Source organism: Triticum aestivum, chromosome 2D (genome assembly GCF_018294505.1).
Source record: "Triticum aestivum cultivar Chinese Spring chromosome 2D, IWGSC CS RefSeq v2.1, whole genome shotgun sequence".
NCBI classification, from domain to species: Eukaryota; Viridiplantae; Streptophyta; class Magnoliopsida; order Poales; family Poaceae; genus Triticum; species Triticum aestivum.
The window spans coordinates 626850654-626857212 of record NC_057799.1 but is presented as its reverse complement, the minus strand read 5'-3'; the positions used below and the strand labels follow the sequence as shown (position 1 = coordinate 626857212).

General features: G+C 45.3%; 1 long non-coding RNA gene across 1 annotated transcript; it reads right to left on the bottom strand.

Annotated features, from left to right (window-relative positions):
• Positions 1 to 1535: 1535 nt before the first annotated feature.
• On the bottom strand, positions 1536 to 4836 carry LOC123050552 (uncharacterized). The gene is made up of 3 exons (XR_006423786.1): positions 2884 to 4836; positions 2324 to 2401; positions 1536 to 2217 (listed from the first exon to the last, which is right to left on the bottom strand). It is a non-coding gene; the product is annotated as an uncharacterized lncRNA (long non-coding RNA).
• Positions 4837 to 6559: the final 1723 nt, after the last annotated feature.

Genomic DNA, 6559 nt, shown 5'->3' with positions numbered 1-6559 from the left:
GCCGAGCGAGCACTAGAACTCAGCGCTGCCCGCGCATAGCAACGACTGGAGGTGGAGGAGGCCATTGGGCAGGAGGAGCAGATTGGGCAGGCCACACGCAGACCCGCGCGCGGGGCGGGAAGGGCCAGCGCCGTCATCGGCAGGGGGCGTCACACCGGACCCGGAGCAACCACATGTATCGACCCGCGAGCGCGATATGGAGCGCCAGCTCCTCCTCGTCATCGGAGCTGCCGTCGGAGTGGCTGCCGGTGCTGGACATGCTCGCCGGCGCTAGGGATTTAGCGGATTGGGGAAATGGGAGCGCCGGGGAGGGGAGCGGAGCGGAGTGAGCTAGGTTTTCTGTCGGACAGGGTTTTTTGTGGGGCCGGGGTGGGCCAGCGGTGGGCTGGCTTGACACGCCCGGGCGTGCCGGGGCCGCTTCATATCCGCCCTATATTTGGGACGGATATGTGGGGTACCGGTCAGCCCGGGCGTTTGAGGCCCGTTTGAGAGCTCTGGTTGGGTCAGTATTTTGTGACCGGTCATTGACCGGACGGCCTGCCCAGGAGATGAGACGGATATAGGACGCCCGGCTGTAGATACTCTTAGCCTTCCTCTGGTAGCACGCAAACTCAAGACCAAATCAAATCTTTCTAGTCCATTTAACACGTTATTTTTGGGCTTTATGCATTTTATATGTCATCAGGGACCGCCATTAGCATAAGGCTAGGAAGCACTACCAAACCTTAGATATACACAGTTTCTTTTAGCAATCGAGAAGGGCTTTTTAATTTTATTTTAAAATAAAGAATTGGCTAGTTAATAGTATAAAATATTGTAAATTACTACATTTGCAAAACCCAAGCCGACGACTCCCCCACCCAAGTGAACAAAGACAAGACCTTGCATGCATGAGATTTCGGAGCCGCAACTCTGATTTTCACACTGGCCCCGAGGCCGCGCAGTTGCCTGACGGACGACAAACTAAAAATCCACGTAAGCCACCGGCATCCAATGAATTTTCACGCTGAAACCACGATGGAGGTGAAGTGGATCCACAACGACGCCTCCATAGAAGGAACAACGTTCTAGGTTGTTGTCGGCACCGGCAGACCGAGGTCGATTTAGGCTTTCACCTGAAGCTCACCCCGTGGCTACAGCTGACGACCGCCGCACATGCCACAATACACAACCGTGGCCACCACCAAAGGCGCCGCACTTAAGCCCGTCACCACAACGAAGGTATCGATAGCGAACAGGGCCAATTTGCCCTGGTGTCGACGCAAGGGATCTGGCTGTGAGTATGTTTCGCTTATGCACGCTATTGCTGCAACTAATAGATGATAATCATAATCAATCACTCAAAAAACTCATTCTCAAAGCACTTAACAATGGGCTTCAGCGTGCAAAAGTTGCAGTATCTACACTACTATTAAACAAGAGAACATGGCGAACGAAAACTCTGCCGGACCCACACTCGCACAAGAGAAACCCACGCCCGCGTATACAAAGGAAACAATCAAACAACCCACGTCCAATTTATATGGAGAGAAAAAACAATCGCAAAAGGGAAACCAAACGTTCGTTCCGCATGAATTGTTCAACAATACAGAAAGAAAGTTGCTAAATTAGCGGCAACCAATTTATTTTCCCCCGCCGCCGCCGCCGTTCCGCGTTGCCATCCAGGCGTCCAGGTTAACCCGCGACATCGCTGCCCTGGACAGCCGACGAGGCACCCGACCACGGCGGCGACGACGAGCTCTTTGCCGACACAGGTGCCGCGCCGAGACTAGCTGAACTCTATTGCCGTCCAGGCATCCAGGTTTACCTGCGCCATCGCTGCCCTGCGTAGACGGCAAGGCACCAGACGACGGCCACAACGACGAGCTCTTCGTCAATACAGGTACCGCCCAGACTGTCTAAACTTTGTTCCCATCCAGGCGTCCAGGTTGACCTGCGCCATCGCTGCCCTGCCCAGCCGGCGAGGGACCCGACGACGGGTGCGACGAGCTGACCTGCCCCGCGTCATTCACGTCTGAGCTCTTCGCCAACAAAGGTGCCGCCCAGACTGTCTGAACTTTGTGAGGCTTTTACACGCCGCCGCCACCCAGACTGTCCCGCGCCATCGCCGCACTGCGCATACGACGAAGTCACAGCGCCGATGAACTGCTCCGCAGGTGCATGCTTATTTGCCAACATGTTGCCAGTGTGATCCATTTGATTGATCCTGTTGCTTTTCTGCGTATTATAATGACAAAAACATGTTGGCATTCTATAATTTATCAAAAACAAGAATAACTCTTATGGCATGAGCATATGCTAACATGATCCCTATTGTACGTACCTGACCTAAACCTGAAATCATACCATGAAGCCTTGGCAAATGCACATGGTACTGACCTCACCTAAAAGCCTCACCGAGCTGCATATGGTTCACCCATTGCTCAGTTAAAGTAATATGAACATAAAAAAAAGCCACACTCTAAAAGAGACCTAGATGAATAGTATTACAAACTACTACATCCTGTTACATTATGCCAAGTATATTAATGCAAATTGAATTCATTTGGGTAGCAGACCTAGATGAATAGTATTACAAACTACTATATTTTGTAGCATTATGCAAGTATATTAATGCAAATTGAATCCATTTGGGTAACAAACCTAGATGAATAGTATTACAAATAACTACATCTTGTAGCATTATACTAAGTATATTAATGCAAATTGAATTCATTTGGGTAAGCAGAGGCACCACAAGAAAGCTCTGAAGGTAAAGAGTTGGTGGGAGTTGAACATAAAATTCTACTATGTCTGTATTCCGGTAATACTATTCCTTCAAAGATAGTTGTATGATAACACTTTTGACATTCACAGGGTTGAAGGACTTCGTATGGCCCCTACCACTCCCAACAGGTAATGATCATAACCCAGTCCCTCGATTGTTGCTCAACTGCTGAATTGTGTCATGATTTGCAGACCCTAAAGAAATAAAAAGGCAGATGGATAGAGAGCAATATGCACAAAATAGGGATGAGATTAATAAGAGACGGCATGAGGCCTACAAACAGAAAAAAATTGCCGCTGCCAAGATCAATGGCCTAAATAACAGAGCACACACACAGTTGGCTGTATCACAAGGTAACGATGATCAACTTCATGATATACGGCCCAGTTGTATTACTATATAATGATCTATTGTTCATATATTCAGACCGTAATGAGATTAAGAATCGGATGGAAAGGGAGCGGTATGCACAAAATAGAGAGGAAATATTAAAGCGACAACGCCAAACCCGCAAGCAAAATAAGCATATTGCTGCCGTCCTCGATGGCAGTAACATTGTGTCGCAAGTGCCAGCTACCGGACAATTGGTAGCCACACAACTGCAGAACATAACATGTGCAGGTGGTGCAGTACCAAATTCCATGCATTTCAACAGAGACATCCTCGATGAAAAAGAGAATATTTATGAAGATGATGAGTCCAATTGGTTGCACACAAATGATGCGTACCAGATGCAAAGAATTTCAAGACAAATGACACACAAATGTCAAACTGTTTGAGAACCCCCAACTCAGTACAATGGTCAACCTACATATCCCAGAAGTGTCTTTAAAAAAAAGGTTAGTTCATCGATTTTTTAATGGTGCTAAATTATCGAAAGTGTTTATTTCTTCTTTCTTTGGGCACTCTATAGTTGATTCAGGTACAGAGCATTTTTATGGCATCAAACAACATCTACCAATCCAACATAATAATGATTACTCACGCATTCAGTGATCAGCAAGTAAGAAAGCACCCTCTCTAATCACAAAAAAAAGTCTTGTCTTTGTGACTGCATCCAAAAAAGTAGCACTATTTCTATTACCTGATAAATTGATATACTCTTTGTTGCTACAATTGTAGTCCAGTGTCTACGCACACAAGGTGCACATAAAAGAGTAATTGGGTCATCTTATACTTTTTATGTTTTTCATTTTCCAGTATATAAATGAGGTTATCTTCTTCTATTATTAAATTTGCATATTAGATGGCTGTAGGTTAAAGTATTGGACGTACTTCATAGCCTCCTCCTCGCTGCACTGCTCCAGAAATACAACAAGTTACACAGGGTCCAAAACAGAAAAGCAGTAAAATCCATTAACAGGAAATCAGGTAACATGGGGCTGAATTTGATTTTATAGGGCTACATGTAAGCTGCTATGCGAGGATATGTGCTCTCGCATAGTGACCCTGCGAGCCCGCTGTTCGGTTATCCTCTCACCTCTGTCACCCGGCAATCAGAACTCAATTCAGAACGAGATGGAAATTCAGTTGGATTTCCGAAGAAGAACAAGATTCGTTCAAAGTTTTAGCACTGATGGACGCAAACTAGCCATCTGCACATCAGAAAATCCACCAGTAACAAGGAGAAGCAGGGCAGCCAGCACAAACCTTGTCGCCTCTCTGCCTCCCGGCGGCGGCCCGGGACCGTTGTGTGGTGGCGCGCCAAACGTCCCCGGCGACCCCTCCGTCCGCGCCCCTCGCGCTACTCCTCTCCCTCCGTCTACGCTGCCGGCTCCTTCGCCACTGCGCCTGCTCCTCCCCCTCCTCCGTGGTCGGGCGCACCGAGGCCGCGGCGGCGACCGGCGCGCGCGCGTATATGCGGCATCGGCGTTGTATTTGGCATTGCCCACGACGGTGCGGATGGCGAAGGCGTCGGCGCAGCAGCAGCATGCCCAGGGACTCCTTCGCCGTAGCCGCCGGGAGCACCGAGGATGCGGTGGCTTTTTTTCTGAGAGCGGTGCGGAGACAATGGAAGGGATAAGGTACTGAAGTGTGTGGGTGTGGAGAACTGAGAGGAGGCAGAGAGGTCCAATTTTTCTTTTCATCGATAATAATACAGACATACAGTACATATATAGCGTCGGGCGGGCGTTGTCCAATTCCTTTTCTTTTTACTATCACACAAAAGAGCCCGTGCGTTGCAATGAGAGAAAATACATAACACACAATCTTAATAAAGCAACCATCACTCAAGACAACAATAAGTCCATCTTCTTTATTTTAGCGACGCATCATATTTATGTTGCCGCTTATCCTTCTTCTCACCCTCGCCGGCGGTGACCTTAGTGTTCACACAAACCAAAACGTGTTAAAATGTGGTTAATCCTAAGACGTCTCTCTCCCTCTCTCCTCCCTCTCCCTCTCTCTCGCTTTCTCTCACACTCGTGATGAGAAATCTGTTGTTTTCCCCGCGACGTATTCATAGGTATGCATGTGTAGTTCTCGATGTTTTTTTTTCATATATGATTATAATAGGTGTTTATTTGCAATCCGGATCGCCGCCTGTATGAAAAAAAATGGATCGTGCGCTATAGTTATAAATTTGCTTCCAAAACAATATTTAAGAAATATTTAACAGGTAAAATTAACTTCACACATTTTTCTAATCAAATGTCATATAGAAAACCATTTGTTTGAATTAAATATCTTCTAAAATAATATTTATAAGTACTTAACAGGTTAAAATAATCTTATATTCGTATTCTACATATTTTTCTAATCAAATTTCGTATATAACATGTTTAAATCGGAGTTACGGTTTAAAAGATATGGATAGTTTAGAAAAGCATTTGTTTGACTTAAATATGATCCGCGGATGGAATACCTAAAAAGTCAGGGGGTGGTTTGAAAAACTGTAAAATAACGGTTCGGTGTGACTTAAATCTGGACTGCGGGTTGATTTCATGAAAATGTATGGGCCTTTTTGCAAATTGGCGTGACGGACGGGCAGAAACCCTACATGCTGTATTATTAGGTAGAGATTACCACTAGCCTTTTTCGTCATTCTGTTTACAGTGATGCTACACACACGATACCGAATGCACGATTTATGCACGATGAGTCAGCTCGGCTTTTCATTATGTCTGCGAAACTACTTTACAGCAGATCGACACTTTTGTGGCCGATCCTTGCACGACGGTCAATCCAGTGGTGTGCTGCAGCTTTAGTTTATGGCTGGATGGTTGGATATGTAGCATCATGCAAGAAGTCGTCTGCATAGCAGCTCTCTTATGTTTGATGCATGGATCAGTACCCTTGGATCAGTTGTCGTGCAAGAAACTGCTGGAAACTGTCGTGCCTAAAGTAGTTTCGTTCTGTTTATATTACTCCCTCCGTTAAGATCTTACATTATGGGACGGAGGGAGTAGTTATCTAATTTTTTATTAGAAGTTGACCCGTTTAGTTGTGTGGGTGATCTTTTTACAGGATTACAACAGTTTAAATAAACGTTCTGTCATGATTGTTTATAAAACTTTTTGTTGAGGATAAATCATGTAGGTCATTTTATGGCCTCTTGGTGTTAAATTTCATGAAGTACTTATGGGAGATATTTGGACTCTCTTGAACAGATATATTTTGCATCATATTATAATACTTATTATTTTATGAAGTAGCACTATTTGAAAACTAAGTCGTATTACTTGACTTTAGTTTCATAGGGCATATTTAGAACAAAATTAGCTGTTATTTAGTAGATTGAGAATTGAATAATGATAATATAAGAAATCCGGATCATTAGGCATGACACAT